Source organism: Hylobates moloch, unplaced genomic scaffold (assembly GCF_009828535.3).
Source record: "Hylobates moloch isolate HMO894 unplaced genomic scaffold, HMol_V3 SCAFFOLD_1, whole genome shotgun sequence".
Taxonomy (NCBI): Eukaryota; Metazoa; Chordata; class Mammalia; order Primates; family Hylobatidae; genus Hylobates; species Hylobates moloch.
Genome location: NW_026652276.1, coordinates 27,671,481 through 27,685,178, shown reverse-complemented (window position 1 = coordinate 27,685,178; position 13,698 = coordinate 27,671,481). Strand labels below are relative to the sequence as shown.

General features: G+C 37.6%; 1 protein-coding gene and 1 pseudogene across 5 annotated transcripts in view; one reads left to right on the top strand and one right to left on the bottom strand.

Annotated features, from left to right (window-relative positions):
- The window catches only part of SPAG16 (sperm associated antigen 16), a 1,164,736-nt gene that overhangs the window by 1,026,417 nt on the left and 124,621 nt on the right, over positions 1-13,698 (top strand). The window lies entirely within an intron of this gene.
- Positions 5,861-6,679, bottom strand: LOC116810347 (large ribosomal subunit protein uL18-like; annotated as a pseudogene).

Here is a 13,698-nt window from a genome sequence, read left to right as displayed (position 1 = left end):
CTTTTTTGTTGTGTCTCTGCCAGGCTTTGGTATCAGAATGATGCTCGCCTCATAACATGAGTTAGGGAAGATTCCCTCTTTTTCTATTGATTGGAATAGTTTCAAAAGGAATGGTACCAGCTCCTCTTTGTACCTCTAGTGGAATTCAGCTGTGAATCCATCTGATCCTAAACTTTTTTTGGTTGGTAGGCTATTAATTATTGCCTCAATTTCATAGCCTGTGATTGGTGTATTCAGAGATTCAACTTCCTCCTGGTTTAGTGTTGGGAGAGTGTATATGTCCAGGAATTTATACATTTCTTCTAGGTTTTCTAGTTTATTTGTGTAGAGTTGTTTATAGTATTGTCTGATGGTAGTTTGTATTCCTGTGGGATCAGTGGTGATATCCCCTTTACCATTTTTTATTGTGTCTATTTGATTTTTCTCTCTTTTCTTATCAATTTTGTTGATCTTTTCAAAAAACCAGCTCCTAGATTCATTAATTTTTTGAAGGGTTTTTCGTGTCTGTATCTCCTTCAGATCTGCTCTGATCTTAGTTATTTCTTGCCTTCTGCTAGCTTTTGAATTTGTTTGGCCTTGCTTCTCTTGTTCTCTTAATTGTGATGTTAGGGTGTCAGTTTTAGATCTTTCCTGCTTGCTTTTGTGGGCATTTAGTGCTATAAATTTCCCTCTACACACTGCTCTGAATGTGTCCCAGAGATTCTGGTACATTGTGTCTTTGTCCTCATTGGTTTCAAAGAACAGCTTTATTTTTGCCTTCATTTCATTATTTACCCAGGAGTCATTCAGGAGCAGGTTGTTCAGTTTCCATGTAGTTGTGCCGTTTTGAGTGAGTTTCTTAATCCTGAGTTCTAATTTGATTGCACTGTGGTCTGAGAGAGAGTTTGCTGTGATTTCTGTTCTTTTACATTTGCTGAGGAGTGCTTTACTTCCAACTATGTGGTCAATTTTGGAATAAGTGGGATGTAGTGCTGAGAAGAATGTATATTCTGTTGATTTGGGGTAGAGAGTTCTGTAGATGTCTATTAGGTCCACTTGGTGCAAAGCTGAGTTCAAGTCCGGGATATCCTTGTTAATCTTCTGTCCCATTGATCTGTCTAATATTGACAGTGGAGTGTTAAGGTCTACCATTATTATTGTGTGGGAGTCTAAGTCTCTTTGTAGGTCTCTAAGGACTTGTTTTATGAATCTGGGTGCTCCTGTATTGGGTGCATATATATTTAGGATAGTCAGCTCTTCTTGTTGAATTGATCCCTTTACCATTATGTAATGGACTTCTTTGTCTCTTTTGATCTTTGTTGGTTTAAAGTCTGTTTTATCAGAGACTAGAATTGCAACCCCTGCTTTTCTTTTGCTTTCCATTTGCTTGGTAGATCTTCCTCCATCCCTTTATTTTGAGCCAATGTGTGTCTCTGCACATGAGATGGGACTCCTGAATACAGCACCCTGGTGGGTCTTGGGTCTTTATCCAATTTGCCAATCTGTGTCTTTTAATTGGGGCATTTAGCCCATTTACATTTAAGGTTAATATTGTTATGTGTGAATTTGATCCTGCCATTATGATGTTGGCTGGTTATTTTGCCCATTAATTGATGCAGTTTCTTCCTAGCATTGGTGGTCTTTACAATTTGGCATGTTTTTGCAGTGGCTAGTTCTGGTTGTTCCTTTTCGTATTTAGTGCTTCCTTCAGGAGCTCTTTCAAGGCAGGCCTGGTGGTGACAAAATCTCTCAGCATTTTCTTCTTTGTAAAGGATTTTATTTCTACTTCACTTACGAAGCTTAGTTTGACTGGATATGAAATTCTGGGTTGAAAATTCTTTTAAGTATGTTGAATATTGTCCCCCACTCTCTTCTGGCTTGTAGAGTTTCTGCTGAGAGATCTGCTGTTAGTCTGATAGTTACCCTTTGTGGGTAACCTGACCTTTCTCTCTGGTTGCCCTTAACATTTTTTCCTTCATTTGAGCCTTGGTGAATCTGACAATTATGTGTCTTGGGGTTGCTCTTCTTGAGGAGTATCTTTGTGGTATTCTCTATATTTCCTGAATTTGAATGTTGGCCTTCCTTACTAGGTTGGGGAAGTTCTCCTGGATAATATCCTACAGAGTGTTTTCCAACTTGGTTCCATTCTCCCTGTCACTTTCAGGTACTAATGAAACATAGATTTGTTTTTTTCACATAGCCCCATATTTCTTGGAGGCTTTGTTCATTTCTTTTTATTCTGTTTTCTCTAAACTTCTCGCTTTATTTCATTAATTTGATCTTCAATCACTGATACCCTTTCTTCCAATTGATCAAATCAGCTACTGAAGCTTGTGCGTGCATCACGTAGTTCTCGTGCCATGGTTGTCAGCTCCATCAGGTCATTTAGTGTCTTCTCTACATTGTTTATTCTAGTTAGCCATTTATCTAATCTTTTTTCAAGGTTTTTAGCTTCCTTGTGATGGGTTCAAACATCCTCCTTTAGCTCCTTTAGCTTGTTATTACTGACCTTCTGGAGCCTACTTCTGTCAACTTGTCAAAGTTATCCTCTGTCCAGCTTTGTTCTGTTGCTGGTGAGGAGCTGCGATACTTTGGAGGAGAAGAGATGCTCCCGTTTTTAGAATTTTCATCTTTTCTCCTCTGGTTTCTCCCCATCTTTGTGGTTTTATCTACATTTGGTCTTTGATGTTAGTGACCTACAGATGGGGTTTTGGTGTGGATGTCCTTTTTCTTGATGTTGATGCTATTCCTTTCTGTTTGTTAGTTTTCCTTCTAACAGTCAGGTCCCTCAGCTGCAGGTCTGTTGGAGTTTGCTGGAGGTCCACTCCAGACCCTGTTTTCCTGGGTATCACCAGCGGAGGCTGCAGAAGAGCAATATTGCAGAACAGCAAATATTGCTGCCTGATCCTTCTTCTGGAAGCTTAGTCCCAGAGAGGCACCCACCTGTATGAGGTGTCAATCAGCCCCTACTGGGAGATGTCTCCCAGTTAGGCTACACAGGGGTCAGGGACCCCCTTGAGGAAGCAGTTTGTCCGTTCTCAGAGCTCAAATGCCATGCTGGAAGAACCACTGCTCTCTTCAGAGCTGTCGGACAGGGACGTTTAAGTGTGCAGAAGTTTCTGTTGCCTTTTGTTCAGCTATGCCCTGCCCCCAGAGGTGGAGTCAACAGAGGCAGCAGACCTTGCTGGGCTGTGGTGGGGTCCACCCAGTTCTAGCTTCCCTGGCTGCTTTGTTTACCTACTCAAGCCTCAGCAATGGCGGATGCCCCTCCCCTTGCCAGGCTGCTGCCTCGCAGGTCACAGGTCAATCTCAGACTGCTGTGCTAGCAGTGAGCAAGGTTCTGTGGGCATGGGACGCGCCAAGCCAGGCGCAGGATATAATCCCCTGGTGTGCTGTTTGCTAAGATGGTTGGAAAAGTGCAGTATTTAGGTGGGAGTGCCCTGTTTTTCCAGTTACAGTCTGTCATGGCTTACCTTGGCTAGGAGAGGGAAATCTCCCAACCCCTGGCACTTCCCGGGTGAGGTGACACCCCCCCCCCCGCTTTGGCTTGCCCTTCATGGGTCGCACCCACTGTCCAACCAGTCCCAATGAGATGAACCAGGTACCTCATTTGGAAATGCAGAAATCACCCATCTTCTGCATTGATCACGGTGGGAGCTGCAGACCATAGCTGTTCCTATTCAGCCATCTTGGAACCGGACCCCATCCTCTCTCAGGGTATGAAAGATTATTGACCTTATTTTGTCTAGGTGGAGGAACTATATCATACAATGGTATATTAGAACTACTGTGGGACTGATACAGTCCTTCTATAAAGAGACTATCTAAATGCCTAATGAATCTTGATATTTTCTTAAGAAACACTATCTTTAAGAAAAAAACTTATTTTCTGGTAAATAAAATGAGGAAATATGAGGGGCAAAGTTGAGAGCCTTCAACTTTCAATTACTCCCTTTAAAGCTCACATTTGATTTTGGATTATGCTACGGCAAATGCACACAAATCCCACTTTTCAAATGGAATAATTTATTTTCTTAATGTTTGTGTTTCAACCTGAAAGAATTGTTTTTATACCTACATTTGAAACTTCAGAAAACAAGATTCACAGAATAATGAAAAACTACATTTTAACCTAAATGTGGAACTGTGATTACAGACATTACCGCAAGCAAGTGATTCAAACGCCACTTTTCCTGTGTCATCTTTTAAACACCACTGCAGATTTTTAATTTTGAACATGTACTTGACTTCTGCTTCTAAGTTAGAGGAACAGTAATTGGATGTACCCTCGTGCCTGAAACAATAACAAACAACAACAAAAGCAAACAGAATATATGAAACAAGCTTTTTTTTTTTTTTTTTTTTTTTTTGAGTCTCGCTCTGTCTTCAGGTTGGAGTGCAGTGGCGTGATCTCAGCTCACTGCAACCTCCGCCTCCTGGGTTAAAACGATTCTCCTGCCTCAGCCTCCCAAGTAGGTGGGACTACAGGCATGCACCACAATGCCCAGCTAATTTTTGTATTTTTAGTAAAGATTGGGTTTCACCATGTTCACAAGGATGGTCTTGATCTCCTGACCTCGTGATCCGCCCTCCTCAACCTCCTGAGAAACAAGCATTTTTTTTAAATTGCAAAACACTAGGCAATAAAGTATAAGGAACCCAGAGAGATGAAAAACAGAGCCCTACATTTGCATCACCTTCCTGCTTTCAGAGAATTTCTAAGCCACAACTCAAGAAAGGAGAGCCCAGATGGAAATTGGTGAACTCTGTAAGGTAAGGAAATGAAAATGAGAGCACAGGGATAGCAAGGCTTTTGGAATTCACAGAATAGAGCTCTGGAGAGGAGAGAGATACACAAGGAACCCCAAATATTTGCATAAGGTACTCCTCAAATATTCATCAGAGTACTGATCAGGACATGCATGTGAGGAAACTGATTGACATTTGTAGTACCATCCATCAACAGCGCAACACATATTCATTTCAAGTATACATGAAATACTGACCAAGATATATACTAAGCCATAAAATAAGTCTTAGTGAATTTTAAAAGATTCAACTCACACAATGTATTTCTCTAACTAAAACAGGATAGACTTAAAATTCAGTCAGTTCCCAAATATTGAAAATCAAAAAAACCCATGGATCAAAGAAGAAATAAAAAAGTCTTTTGAACTGAATGACAATGAAAATACAAACATAGCAAAAACTAAGGAATGACGCTAAAGCAGTTCTTAGGAATTTACAGCACTATATGCTGACATTACTAAAGAAAAGGTGTCTCAAATTGATGACACCAACGATCACTTTAAGACACCAGAAGACATGAAAATTAACTCAACATAGCAGAAAGGAAAGTATAAATACCAGGACAGAAATCATGATCGAATAGAGATGATGTCGGTAATGCAATCTTGGTTTAATATTTGAAATCAGACAATGTAATTCACCACGCAAAGTAAAAAACATGCAGAAAAAAATAAAGAAGACATAAATAGAGAGTTATACTTGTTCATCAACAGAAGACTCAAAATGATTAAGATGTCAATTCTCCCCAAACTTATCTATAGATTAAATACAATGCCAGTTCAAATCCTAGCAGGTCTTAAGTGAAGAAATTTTCAAGCTTATTTTAAAACACATATGGAAATAAAAAAACAGAATCACTAAAACAACTTTGAAAAAGAACAGATTTGGAGTAGTAACACTATCCGCTCTCAAGGTTTATTATGATCAAGACTATTGGATTGGCATAAAGAAATAACTTGGCCAAAGAAACAGAGTAGAGATTACAGAAATAGATCCACATATGGGCAACTGTTGTTGTTTTTTTTTTAAGTTTATCGTCTTTCTGAAAAATCTTCGTCGAAAACTGTTTGGTTTAGCTCTCAGTAGCCTGCTCCTGAGCTGTGAGGAAGCTTGCCTTCTTTTGAGCTACCTGATCTTTCTTCTGAGCAAGGGACATTTTGGGATGGTTCTATCTCTTTTAACTTATTTCCTGGGCGTCTTCTCATAGACTGGATTCTCTCATATAGCAGCATGAGCTTTCTTATACATCTCCTCCATGTCTGGAGTTATGCTGTTCTTTATATATTGAGAGGATTGTTTCTTGTAAGCATCTTCATCTTCCTCTACTTAGTAGCACATGTAATCTGCGACATTCTGGCCGATAATGTGCTTCTGGTGTACTTCTGCATTAAATTCCTTGCTTTCAGAATCATAACCAGGGAATTGTTGGGTACTGTGAGGGATAGACAAACCTCCATTCATAGCTCCCTCAGGGAGCCAAAAACTTTATTGCCAGTAGTAGTTCTGGCAAGGCCTTCATCTCCGGTCACCTCCACTTGGCCTTCATAGATCTTGTCCATATCAAACCTATTGAGAAGCCTGTGGTCCAGCAGCAGGCCAGTACAATACGCTGCAGCATAATTTGTCAAGCCAACCTTCACACCATATTTTGGCAGTTCGTGTGCATATGCTATGCAGACTATCATATCCCCTTCTATACAGGCATAAGCAATATGACAAATGATATATGTTACACTATCATCCTGTATTTGGGTGTTTTCTATTTATTTTCATCCTGTATCACCAAGCGTTTCTGAGCATAGTAATCAGTTTTACCGTCTCGTTGTCTTCTAAATTTCACTTGGTGTCTCTTAAAGTAGGCCTTCTTCTTAACAACTTTAACAAACCACATCCTGCAGAGCAAATGCCCGCATCTGCGGCTTGGCAGAGACTTCTAGGCCCAGCGGCACTAGGTGGGGAAAAGAGGGAGCAACTGATTTTTGATGAAGTTGATGACAGGGAGGAATGGGAACTCTCATACACTCCTGGTGGGGATGTAAAATAGCATGACTCCTACCTGTTTGGAAAATAGTTTGACAGTTTTTTTAGAAAGTTTAATATACACCTACCTACCATATGACTCAGCCATTATACTCCTAAGAGAAACAAAAACGTATGTCCATACAAAGACTTGTATTCAAATATTCATAGAACCTTTATATTCAATAGTCAAAAACCAGAAATAACTCAAATGACCATCATCCAAATTGTAGTATGTCCATACAATAAAATGTAATAAACTACTGATAAACACAGTGTGGATGAATCTAGAAATAATGATACTGAGTTTTAAAAGCTAGTCAAAAAACATTACATATGGTGTGATCCCATTTATATAGAACTCAAAAAAATGCAAAGTAATCTATATAACTGAAAGCACATCAGTGGTTTCCTGTAGAGAGGATTGCAGTGGGTTCTAATCTCTCATTATAAAGGAGAACAAAGGAACTTTTAGAGGTGATGGATATGTTTACTATCCTGATTGTGATAAAGGCTCCAGAAGTGTACACGTGTTGAAACATTGAATTGTACACTTTATATGTGTACATTTTATTGCAGATCAATTATACTTTAACGCTGTTAAAATATGAATAAAGCATGTTTTAAAACATTTAGAAATACAAAATATCATAAATTAAATATAAATTATAAATGATGTAGATTGAATCAATTATAATAAAATTGCTGGAAAAAGTGTTATCAGAAAAAAAAGAAAATAGTACTCTACTATGGTCACAATAAATCTAATGAGGAGAAATATTTAATAACACTGATAAACACTAGTGGATTTTGTTCCTGGTTCAAATCTGTCAATTCAGTATTTCCTAAGATTAGTATTAATTTATTGTATAAAACATTTGTGTTTAGTCAGTTGATAGACTGATTATTTCTTCTAAATACAGAGGAAGCTTTATCTGGGAATTTCATTATTTCCTAGTGATTCTTACTACCTATTCTAACAGGACACAATTTTGCAGATATATTCTTCTTGATTTTTGACTAAGAATTTAAAGAAATACCGTTTTTTAATTTTTAATTAATTTTTTTCTACAATCTTAGAATGAAAATTTTAGAGCAGAAAAGACCACAGAAACCTTGTAATTTATCTCCTCAATACATAAAAGCCAGATGTGAGCTCAATTTAAATGGCTAACTTAGGATATGAGGAGTAATTGGCAACAAGTGCTGGAACCAGATTTCAAGTCTCATAATATCCAGTCCAAAACTGTGAGACACTATGTAGGTTTCTTCAACTTGACATATTATGTATGATAGCATAATGGATTTTCTAAATAGGTGGAAGAAGCCTTTACCTTCGGCTGACAGATTTGCTGAGAAAAGACAAAAAGGATCACAGCAGGTTCAGATGAAAAATTGACAGAAGCCTCCACCTAACTCCGATACTGACTCAGCGTGAGATATATAGATGACAGCAACCAAGACTCTAAAAATTTATACATGTAAGAAAAGATGCAGCCTAGCAAACACATAAAAGTATATAACAGTGATAATTATTGTTATTAATAATTGCAGGGCCCACCAGTCTTCTGTCAGTAAATTGATTGTACACAGGTTTACTGCCTGGGTAATTTGTTTATCTTGCCTGCATCAGTTATTTTGTTGAATTATTATCATAATAACATGTGTGAACCAGTCTTCTTAAAAGTGTAAAGACTTTGGTCTCTTCTTGTTGATTTATAGTTTAGTCATGACAGCAGCAACAACCACCACAAAAATAATAGCAAATACTTATAGGGTGTTAAATATGTGCCAGCCCCATATTAGCACTATATAACACTTCACGTATTCGCACTCCTTTAAATACTTTAGGTATTTCTAAATACATTACATATCTTAACTCCTTTAATTGCCACAAGGTCTATAAGTTTGATGCTATTTTTACCCCTAATTTATAGATGTGGAAACAGAAAGATCCATTAAGTTATGGAGCAAGAAACACTCTGGAGATAATACTCTAAACCACTGTTTTAAAGTGTAGAATTAGCTTTACAAAAAATAAAAAGCCTGCCACATTAGCCAAAATTTAGAAGAAAGATTGTACTCCAAACTAATGCTTTCTGCTGATATTGGCAGAATTTTTGCTGCTCTAATAGTTTCTGTTTAATGAGCAAATTGCTTTAAGTACACATATAACATTGCGGCATCAAGGATAAAGATATTCAGCCAATTCCTTTCTCATCTGTGATAGTTCCAGTTCTGCTCATTTGTACAATAGCACTTTGAATTTAATCTTTAGAAAAACACAAGAAATTAACATTATAAACTTCTTTACCAATGAATAAAGGGGGCAATAAAATCAGTAATTTATTAAATAAAACACAAGGGAAGCATTCATTAAGATGTCATGAAAATGCTAATTAATAATCAAAACTTATCCTATTGATTTGAGAGCTTTTCAGTTAGACTTTCAGAGAACATCTAGAAATAAGCACTGTACATTCTTAAGTAGAGATTTCATGACTAGGTCATATCCTTACATAGCACTCCTCTTTTGGGGTGTAAGGAAATACCCTGCAGTGAATATCCTCTGAAGGAGACTGCGTTATGAGAAAAAACACAAAGATTATCTTCTAGGTCACTAACAAGGGCTGATTATTTTATGTCATGTCATATTGCTCTTCTTTTTTCCTTTTTGTCTTGATAAATTGCATCAGTTCTCCAAAACCCAGCTTATTTCATCCCTTTAATCTCCTTTAGTTTGATTTGTTTCTTCCTTAACTTTCAAGAACACTGAGGTCTATACATAGCATCTAGCACTAAGTTATATAGTATTTCTCCTTTTGGTTATTGATTCTAACTACTCGGTTGAGCATTAAATATTATACACCCTGCTGGTGGTGCATCTGTCTCATGTTTCTCTAGCTCCACAGCACCTATCGAAGAACCACAGGTAGAAAACTCTCAGGGCCGGGAACGGTGGCTCACGCTTGTAATCCCAGCACTTTGGGAGGCCGAGGCGGGTGGATCACGAGGTCAGGAGATCGAGACCACGGTGAAACCCCATCTCTACTAAAAATACAAAAAAAAATTAGCCGGGCGTGGTGGCGGGCGCCTGTAGTCCCAGCTACTCGGAGAGGCTGAGGCAGGAGAATGGCGTGAACCCGGGAGGCGGAGCTTGCAGTGAGCCGAGATTGCGCCACTGCACTCCAGCCTGGGCGACAGAGCAAGACTCCGTCTCAAAAAAAAAAAAAAAAAAAAAAAAAAAGAAGACTCTCAGGAGCACTCTGCTCCTTTTGTCCACTGAAAAGAAAAAGTGTATATTCATTTGGAGGTCTTTGCGTAGTACTCTGTTGAGATCTATAGATGCAGAAAGTTAAGAGTCCAGCTAAATATTATGTAAGTTGAAAATGATTGATGCCTTCATTGGGTAAGAAAGTCTTTTAGTTTTTCCAATCTAGTCAAACTTCATTACCAAATTATCTTTTATCCAATAAACTCATTTTTAAGGTTGAATAATATTCTACTGTGTGTGTGTATGTGTACATGTGTATTTGTGTGTAACCACATTTTCTTTATCCATTCATCCACTGATGGACACTTAGGCTGATTTCATGTCTTGGCTATGATGAGTAGTACTGCAATCAACAGATGTACAAATGTCTCTTTAATATACTGATTTTCTTTCTTTGGATGTATCCCCAAAAGTGAGATTGTTGGCTCTATTATAGATCTATTTTTAATTTTTTGAGGAACCTCCGTACTGTTTTCCATAATGACTGTACCAATTTACTCTCCCACCATCTGTGTACAAAGGTTCTCTTTCCTCATATTCTTGCCGATATGTATCTCTTTTTGATAATAGACAATTTAACAAGTGGGAGATGATATCTCATTGTGGTTTTCAATAGCATGTCCCTGATGATTAGTGATGACAGCACCTTTTCATATACCTGTTGGCCATTTGTATGCCTTCCTTGGAAAAGTATCTACTCAGGTCTGTTGCTCATTGTTTAATCAGATTATTTGAGGTTTTGTTTTTTTTTCAACTATTGAGTTGTAACAGTTTCTTACATATTTTGGATATTAAGCCCTTATCAGATGAATGACTTGCAAACATTTTTTACCAATCCATAAGTTTCTATTTCATTCTGTTGATTATTTCATTTGCTGTTCAGATGAAAAACTACCAAAACCCACTAAACTACTAAACTACTTAACTACTAAAACTGCTAGCCGGACGTGGTGGCTCACACCTATAATCCTAGCACTTTGGGAGGCCGAGGCGGGTGAATCACGAGGAGTTCGAGACCAGCCTGACCAACATTAATGAAACCCCATCTCTACTAAAAATACAAAAAATTAGCTGGGTGTGGTGGTGGGTGCCTGTAATTCCAGCTACTCAGGAGGCTGAGGCAGGAGAATCGCTTGAACTTGGGAGGCGGAGGTTGCAGTGAGCCAAGATCACACCACTACACTCCAGCCCTGGCGATAATGCAAGACTCCATCTCAAATAATAATAATAATAATAATAATAATAATAAATAATAAAAACTGCTAAAAAGCAGACGCTTTTAGTTTGATGCAATCCCACTTTCCTAGTTTTGCTTTTGATGCCTATGCTTTCAGTGTCATAGCCAAAATGTCATTGTCTAGACCAAAGTTAATAAGCTTTTTCCCTATGTTTTCTTCTAGTAGTTTTATGATTTTGGAAATATGTGTAGGTCTTATTCCATTGAGTTAACTTTTGTGCATCACTTGACATTATGCAAAGTGAAGTAAGCCAGACACAGAAAGATAAATACTACATTATTTATTTCTATATGGAACCTAAAATATTTGAACTCAAGAAGCAGGGAGTAGAATGGTGGTCGCTGGGCTGTGGTGAAGGGATTAAGGGGTAGATGTTGGTCTGGGGATACAAAGTTTCCATTATGCAAGATTAATAGTCTCTGGAGAGCTAATGTACAACAATGTGACTATAGTTAACAATACTGTGTTGTGTACTTGAAATTTGCCAAGCTCTTATTAAGTGTTCTCACCACACACACACAAAGAATCTTCAGGGATCCCAAAAAGTTTTTATGAATGCTTATGTAATTTATTTCTCCAAAATCCATGTAAAACCCCTATAATACTATAAATGACTAAATAGTGTATAAAAAAATAACAGAGGCTGAGCATGGTGGCTCACACCTATAATCCCAGCACTTTGTGAGGCCAAGGTGGGCGTATCACTTGAAGCCAGGAGTTGGAGACCAGCCTGGCCAACCTGCCAAAACCCTGTCTCTACTAAAAATACAAACATTAGCTGGGTGTGGTGGTGCACAACTATAATCCCATCTACTTGGGTGGCGGAGGCACAAGAATCACTTGAACCCAGGAGGCAGGGGTTCGAGTAAGCCAAGATCGCACCACTGCACTCCAGCCTGGGCGACAGAGTGAGACTCTGTCTCAAAAATACACAAACAAATGAATAAATAAAATAAAAAATAACAGTGATAACTTGTTCTGATATTCTCTGGCTGCATTAGAATCACTAAAAATGATTGACCTATGAAATTATTAATGCTACCCATAGTAGGCTAATGATGGATCACTTCCATGAATCTCATCATCCTTGTCTCTTAATTTGAATTGTAACTGCCATGAAAGACTGTTTTCTAATTATTTTAAATGTACTGAATTAGCTATGAATTAAGACTGAAAAGATATATTTAGAGATTAATAAAGTTCTTCAGGAAAGGTATTTTATTTACATATTTATTTTGGTATAAGATTCCCTACATCTTATAATTACGCCATCAGAAACACAAACCTAACTTACCTTTCCTGCTTGCATATTTAGCAATGCCATAATCATGCATGGCCTGTTACTTTCTGAACCATTTCCTATTGATTATATCCACTGAAATGTTGACATTGAATGATTGCTGAACTATATCTGTACAAGCACTGAAAGTATTTGAAAGTAGAAATTACTCTTCAAATTTCATTTCTTTTTTCTTTTCTGTTATAAGAACTTATCAGTGATTTCCTTCTGTATCCCATTATAGAAATGGCATCATGAAATAAAATATAAGCCAACAGTTCGCAGATTTATTATTGTATTTGATATATTCACATTTTTAAAGAGTGGTGCCCTGTAGTTAAATGAATCCAGAGATTAAATCTCTTTAAAAGGAATCAATCCTCTAAGAGTGGAATTTTCTTGCCAATGCAGCTTGATCAGACCATAATTGGGTGTGGGCTTTGAGAAATTGCAACACTTTTCATCTGCTCATCTATTTGAGGCAGTATTTTTTTGAGTTTCAATATCTTAAAATACTGATTTTTCTATCTAATCATTACAATTGAATGCATTCAAATTAGTTGATTTCTATGAAAGTATCAATATCAATAGAAAATTACATCTTGGAAATGGATTTGACTCATGTACTTGAAAAATCAGTGTGTGAGGAAATTTAAAAGTCCAGTTTTCATTAACCTTAGCACAAAGTATTTTACTGAAACAAAATGCTTCACATATCTGTATTTTAGTATTTGTTACATATGTAGAATAGGTAATGACCAAGTCAGGTGATTTTGGGTATCCATCACCTTGAGTATTTATCATTTCTATGTGTTAGTAACATTTCAAGTCCTCTCTCCTAGCTACTTGGAAATATACAACACATTTGTTGTTAACTATAATCACCCTACTGTGCTTTTGAATATTGGGGCTTATTTCTTCTATTTAACTGTATACCTGTGCCCACTAATCAACCTCGGTTTACCCCCCCAATCCCACCCTTCCCAGCCTCCGGCATCTATAATTCTATTCTCTGTCTCCATGAGATCAACTTTGTTAGCTCCCACGTGTGAATGAAAACATATAGTATCTGCTGTGCTGTGTCTGGCTTATCTCACTTA